This window comes from Aplidium turbinatum, chromosome 14 (assembly GCF_918807975.1).
Source record: "Aplidium turbinatum chromosome 14, kaAplTurb1.1, whole genome shotgun sequence".
Taxonomy (NCBI): domain Eukaryota; kingdom Metazoa; phylum Chordata; class Ascidiacea; order Aplousobranchia; family Polyclinidae; genus Aplidium; species Aplidium turbinatum.
Window position 1 is genome coordinate 5,026,425 of NC_137485.1, and position 6,393 is coordinate 5,032,817.

At 42.0% G+C, this 6,393-nt stretch overlaps 7 non-coding genes across 7 annotated transcripts; 1 reads left to right on the forward strand and 6 right to left on the reverse strand.

Annotated features, from left to right (window-relative positions):
- Positions 1 to 2,509: 2,509 nt before the first annotated feature.
- On the forward strand, positions 2,510 to 2,628 carry Trnal-caa (transfer RNA leucine (anticodon CAA)). Its single transcript has 2 exons — positions 2,510 to 2,547; positions 2,583 to 2,628. It is a non-coding gene; the product is annotated as a tRNA-Leu (tRNA).
- Positions 2,629 to 3,134: 506 nt separating this feature from the next.
- On the reverse strand, positions 3,135 to 3,253 carry Trnal-caa (transfer RNA leucine (anticodon CAA)). Its single transcript has 2 exons — positions 3,216 to 3,253; positions 3,135 to 3,180 (listed from the first exon to the last, which is right to left on the reverse strand). It is a non-coding gene; the product is annotated as a tRNA-Leu (tRNA).
- A 71-nt stretch (positions 3,254 to 3,324) lies between these two features.
- Trnav-aac (transfer RNA valine (anticodon AAC)) lies at positions 3,325 to 3,400 on the reverse strand. The gene has a single exon. It is a non-coding gene; the product is annotated as a tRNA-Val (tRNA).
- Positions 3,401 to 4,070: 670 nt separating this feature from the next.
- On the reverse strand, positions 4,071 to 4,189 carry Trnal-caa (transfer RNA leucine (anticodon CAA)). The gene is made up of 2 exons: positions 4,152 to 4,189; positions 4,071 to 4,116 (listed from the first exon to the last, which is right to left on the reverse strand). It is a non-coding gene; the product is annotated as a tRNA-Leu (tRNA).
- Positions 4,190 to 4,261: 72 nt separating this feature from the next.
- On the reverse strand, positions 4,262 to 4,334 carry Trnav-aac (transfer RNA valine (anticodon AAC)). The gene has a single exon. It is a non-coding gene; the product is annotated as a tRNA-Val (tRNA).
- A 1,076-nt stretch (positions 4,335 to 5,410) lies between these two features.
- Positions 5,411 to 5,529, reverse strand: Trnal-caa (transfer RNA leucine (anticodon CAA)). Its single transcript has 2 exons — positions 5,492 to 5,529; positions 5,411 to 5,456 (listed from the first exon to the last, which is right to left on the reverse strand). It is a non-coding gene; the product is annotated as a tRNA-Leu (tRNA).
- Positions 5,530 to 5,601: 72 nt separating this feature from the next.
- Trnav-aac (transfer RNA valine (anticodon AAC)) lies at positions 5,602 to 5,674 on the reverse strand. The gene has a single exon. It is a non-coding gene; the product is annotated as a tRNA-Val (tRNA).
- Between the last annotated feature and the right edge of the window lie 719 nt (positions 5,675 to 6,393).

Genomic DNA, 6,393 nt, shown 5'->3' on the forward strand with positions numbered 1-6,393 from the left:
CCGCGCTGCGCTACTCAAGCGCCTGGCAGGCTCTAGCTGGGGGGCGAGGGCTGACACTTTGCGTATAGCAGCCTTAGCCTTTGTCTACTCTTCAGCAGAGTACTGTGAACCTGTCTGGTGCCGCAGTGCTCACTGCCATAACATCGACACTGCCATAAACAGCGCCCTGCGCACAGTGACCGGATGCTTGCGTCCCACACTATTGGACAATCTCCCCATTCTCGCTGGCATCCAACCCGCTGAGCTTCGTAGCAAAGAAGCCACTCTGTCCCTCGGTCGACGGGCACTGGAGCCCAGTGGTGTACGCAGGATCTTCTCAAGGGGGGGGGGGGGCCATTGAGAGAAGCGTAGCCGGGAATTTTGAAAGGAGGCGTTTTGACGACCGGCGGGCGAAGCCCGACGGCGTTTTCGCTTAAGACGACACCCAGCGACGGGGGGTCTGGGGAGCCTCCCCCAGAAATTTTTGAAAAATTACTTTGAATTTGGTGCATTCTGACAGCATTTTCAACAAAAATGTGGGTATGAATATTCCTGTAAAACGGTGCTGTCAGGTGGCATAGCAAAAGGATAAGATCATGCATGGCCACCTGGAGATGCGGCCTGATTTGTCACATTTTGCAGATTTTGATTACAGCTACTGCTAGTGCTTGACTGACATTTTTTGAGATGTTTTTACTTTTTGGGGTTTCCTAATAACATAAAACTTTTTTGTTGCCTTAGGGAAGCAGTAGCAAATGAGAAAAAGTAAGTTGAAAAACGCAAAATCAGACTGTTATTGAAAATTAACAGTCTGACTAAAATCTTCGAAATCAAATTTTCTTTGTTTTTCTACATGTGAGGATGTTAAAACCTTTTGTGTCATCTGGGGAAAAGAATAAAGAAAGTGTAAAAATCTACTTTTTAGAAAAATTTATTTAAACGTTTGCCCAAAGTTAGAAAAACTAGGAAATTTCTGCAAAATGTGACAAATCAGGCCGTATCTTTAGGTGGCCATGGATCATGTTTTCTTCGGCATTTTTCGGAAACAAAGCCAAGTCTCTATGTTTTCTTGTTGTTAATTCCTGGCTGAGATGTTTGAATGTTTGGTATTGGCAAAACTCGCTCTTTTAATGCAGTCTTGTTTGAAATTAGGCAAGTTTTTTTTAAACTGAAAGCATCATTCCCAAGCATAAAGAGACTGAAAGCATCATTCTCAAAATCGTGACGTCACACGCGTGCCAAAGTGGGGTTGTAACCCTCAACCTCCCCCCCCCCCTTGGCTATTGATATCCTAGACGTCTTCATGATATCCCAGTATGGTTTTAGTTTAGACTTTATCCACTTCTCTCTCACTAATCACTATAATAGGCTTACAGAACACTATGCCACATTGGCATACCTGGGGTGGGGTAGGTGGATTGGACCATGTATTTCGTATTGGCTTAGTCTATAAAACAACATTGTTACAGTAATTGCTTTGACAGAGCAATGCAAAACATATTAAATGCCTTAATCTACGTCGTTAACTACTAAAACATTTTTAAAGGGGGGGGGGGCATGGCCCAATGCCCCCCCCCTGCGTACGCCACTGCTGGAGCCTAACCACCTTCTCCACCACAAGATTTCTGCTCTCCCAAACGAGCACCCCCGTCGACTGAAATCAAGACACCCATTCGTGCCAGCCGCTCAACTTCTTATCAACCTGCGGCTGCTTGGGCGGACCATAAATGGAGTTCTGAATGGAAGTCAACCGCCACCAGACTCTATTCGTTCATCCCCGACGCCGACACACGCCCCATCGGTCTAACACTACCAAGACAGGCATGGGTGCGCCTTAACCGTCTCCGTACGGGCGTCGGACTTTTCCGCTCATCCATGCACCAATGGGGAATGGCCTCTTCCTCCTCCTGTGAATGTGGTGCCGAGGAACAGATCGCAGACCACATCATCAATTACTGCTCCATCTTCAAGCCACCTAACGGAGTGGAAGGTCTGCGTGTCATCGATGATGAAACCAAAGAGTGGCTGCTCTCTAGTAGCCTTCCAGTGTAGTCCGGGGACATCGTGAATCTGGGGTGGTAAAAGGATAGACCCTCGGCCCCAGACGCACACGACGACGACGACGATAGCTGCAAAATAAATACAAACTATCTATTGTTAAATAAAGTAATAATAATAAATAAGTATCTATTGTTATGTTGTTTCCTGTGATGCTACAAATCCAAAGCAGTTTTTATTTAGCTAAACCATGAGGACACTGGTGCATTGAGCAACGCATTTCATGACTGCTCTCCATTCAGCGGCACCTAGTGAATGGAATAATGCAACAAAGACTGCAACAATTGGAAACTTTACTCTGCCGATCTCGGTAACCGGTCCTGCGCCAAGAGCCTCTACAAGTAGGCCTATGCGAAACTATCAGGAATAACATATTAAGGCTTTTCAGTGACCATTGGTTCGAACTGTCAACAAACAATAATTGTGATGTCACTGATTGATTGAGATGTTAGTTGCTACTGCACAGTCGCAAGTCAGGATGGCCGAGTGGTCTAAGGCGCCAGACTCAAGAACATTGTTCTTCGCCGTTGATCGGTGGTTGGGTGTTCTGGTCTCCGAATGGAGGCGTGGGTTCGAATCCCACTTCTGACAGTTTATTTGGTCTCAAAACTTTTTAACAAAATAATTTCACCGTTGATGTGACACAACCACACAAAGTTGATTCCTCCAGGGTTCAGACCGGGGCGTGTCGTGTGTTAAGTGAACGGGAGGCAATTATGAAAGCGATAGTGACGAAACAGTCTCTTCATATGATTACGGTAAATTTACTTTTTTGATTACAGTTCCTCCATCAAAAAACAGCCGTAAACGACTGAATTGAATCTTTACTCTCGCATCGTGGAAATTGTTTTTGATAACTTTTATTGCCAAGCCATTTTTGTAAAAATTGTCCTGGAGACCTCATGTGAATGACGCGGCTTTCAGAAAACGTAGGTGTCATTTATATTTGAATGTCGTGGCCTCCAGTAAAGCATTCATATATTAAAACCATGGCAGTCAAACCCACGACACGCCCCGGACTGAACCCTGGAGGAATCAACTTTATGTGGTTGTGTCACATCAAAGGTGAGATTATTTTGAGACGAAACTAAATAATTTGTCAGAAGTGGGATTCGAACCCACGCATTCATTTGGAGACCAGAACACCCAATCACCGATCAGCGGTGGAAAACAATGTTCTTGAGTCTGGCGCCTTAGACCACTCGGCCATCCTGACTTGCGACTGCGCAGAAGTAAATTACATTACAATTACATTGAGTTATCGACTCTACAAATTGTAAAAAGCGACGTTTCCACCCGGGCTCGAACCGGGGACCTTTCGCGTGTTAGGCGAACGTGATAACCACTATACCACGGGAAAAACACTTTAGTAAAAACCATTTTAATTCTCTACCTGTACCCTATGTAAAAGATTACTTTTTGGTAGTCTATTGTAGCATTAATTGACAGTCATAGTTTTAGCGTTATTAAATAGACACGTATTGTTTTGCTTATGAAGCTGGGCTCTTTCTGTATCGCACTTCTAATCTATGCCTCGATCAGTACTATTGTGGCTTTCCGGCTTTATGGTGCAAGACTCTTCAAGAAGCTTTCACAGTCCGTGGATAGATTTAATTCAGTCGTTTACGGCAATACTTCGATACGTCTGCGCGACGTTCGAAAGGACGTGGGTTCGACACCGCTCCAGAGCACGCGGCTGTGTCTCGGCAAAGGCACTTAATGGCAAGCCAAAATAAAGGAGTAGTTGACTCTAAGACTATATGTCACTTCGCTGCTTCCTGTCGTCTGTTGTATCGCATCTGTGATCGCAGTGTACTGTATGTTATCGTAATGGGCGCAAATAAAAACATGATTGTGATGATTATTATTATGATGATGGAACTGGAATCAAAAGAGGAAATTATGTTGTGATGAAAAAAGACTGTTCCGTCATTGTTGTTATGATGGCCTAACAGTCTCCAAACGCACAAATACTCCTCAAGTTAAGAGCAAAATTATTTTACTAAAAAATTTAAGACCAATTATAAACAATTTGTCAGAAGTGGGATTCGAACCCACGCCTCCATTCGGAGACCAGAACACCCAACAACCGATCAACGGTGAAGAACAATGTTCTTGAGTCTGGCGCCTTAGACCACTCGGCCATCCTGACTTGCGATTGAGCAGAAGTAAGTTACATTTTGGATTCATTGAGTTACCGACTCCACAAACTATAAAAAAGAAGTGTTTCCGCCCGGGCTCGAACCGGGGACCTTTCGCGTGTTAGGCGAACGTGATAACCACTACACTACGGAAACGACACTTCAGCAAAAATCATTTTAAATCTCTACCTGTACCCTATGTAAAAGATTACCTCTCACCCAAGTCTATCGTCCCTCCACTGTCTCTCACTGGAACCCTAAGCTACTATTTGCATATTTGACAGGTAGCAGAACCAGGGGGCTACATTGCTAATATAATGCATTCGTTTCTTTGTCTTCACAATTTTTAGTTTAAGGTTTAGTTTTGGGTCTGTATGTACAAATCTCCATACCCTCTATTTACTGCCGTTTCACTTTATTTTATTGTTTGACTAGTTAAACAAGTAAGCCTATTTTTTGAGAGCACAACTACATGCTTATAATAAAAAAAAGTATTTCAACCAAATCACTATAACCTGCATTCCAGTGGTGAGTTTTGTTTGTTTACTAAAAAGACAATAATTTGCTATACTGTATTAGATAGAAAATTTAAGACTAACTATATGACTCATAAACATAAATATTGATGTTCTTGGTAGTTTATTGTTGCATTAATTGACACGTAGTTATTAATAGACACGTATTGTTTTGCTTATGCAGCTGGGCTCTTTCTGTATCGCACCACTAATGCATGCCTCGATCAGTACTATTGTGGCTTTCCGGCTTTATGGTGCAAGACTCTTCAAGAAGCTTTCACAGTCCGTGGATAGATTTAATTCAGTCGTTTACGGCAATACTTCGATACGTCTGCGCGACGTTCAAAAGGACGTGGGTTCGACACCGCTCCAGAGCACGCGGCTGTGTCTCGGCAAAGACACTTAATGGCAAGCCAAACAAATGGAGGCAGCTGACTCTAAGACTGTTTGTCACTTCGCTGCTTCCTGTCGTCTGTTGTATCGCATCTGTGATCGCAGTGTACTGTATGTTATCGGAATGGGTGCAATTAAAAAAGCATGATTATTATTATGATGATGGAACTGGAATCAAAAGAGGAAATTATGTTGTGATAAAAAAAAAAGGATTGTTCCGTCACTGTTTTTATAATGGCCTAACAATCGCCTAACACGCAAATACTCCTCAAGTTAACAGCAAAATTATTTTACTAAAAAAATTAAGACAAATTATAAACAATTTGTCAGAAGTGGGATTCGAACCCACGCCTCCATTCGGAGACCAGAACACCCAACAACCGATCAACGGTGAAGAACAATGTTCTTGAGTCTGGCGCCTTAAACCACTCGGCCATCCTGACTTGCGACTGTGCAGAAGTAAGTTACATTTTGGATTCATTGAGTTACCGACTCCACAAACTATAAAAAAGAAGTGTTTCCGCCCGGGCTCGAACCGGGGACCTTTCGCGTGTTAGGCGAACGTGATAACCACTACACTACGGAAACGACACTTCAGCAAAAATCATTTTAAATCTCTACCTGTACCCTATGTAAAAGATTACCTCTCACCCAAGTCTATCGTCCCTCCACTGTCTCTCACTGGAACCCTAAGCTACTATTTGCATATTTGACAGATCGCAGAACCAGGGAGCTACATTGCTAATATAATGCATTCGTTTCTTTGTCTTCACAATTTTTAGTTTAAGGTTTAGTTTTGGGTCTGTATGTACAAATCTCCATACCCTCTTTTTTCTGTCGTTTTATTTTTTTTTTATTGTTTGACTAGTTAAACAAGTAAGCCTATTTTTGAGAGCACACCTAGGCTACATGCTTATAATAAAAAAAGTATTTTAACCAAATCACTATAACCTGCATTTCAGAGGTGATTTTTTTTGTTTACTAAAATGACAATAATTTGCTATACTGTATTAGATAGAAAATTTAAGACTAACTATATGACTCATAAACATAAATACTGATGTTTTTTGTAGTCTATTGTAGCATTAATTGACAGCTATAGTTTTAGCGTTATTAAATAGACACGTATTGTTTTGCTTATGAAGCTGGACTCTTTCTGTATCGCACCACTAATCCATGCCTCAGTACCCTTTTAGCTTCCCAGCTTTATGGTGCAAGAAATTAGTTTATCGAACTTTTTAAAGTTACAATTTTAAAAACACATTTTTTTAATTATGCATTTACCTTCAAAAAATTGTATGTTTAAT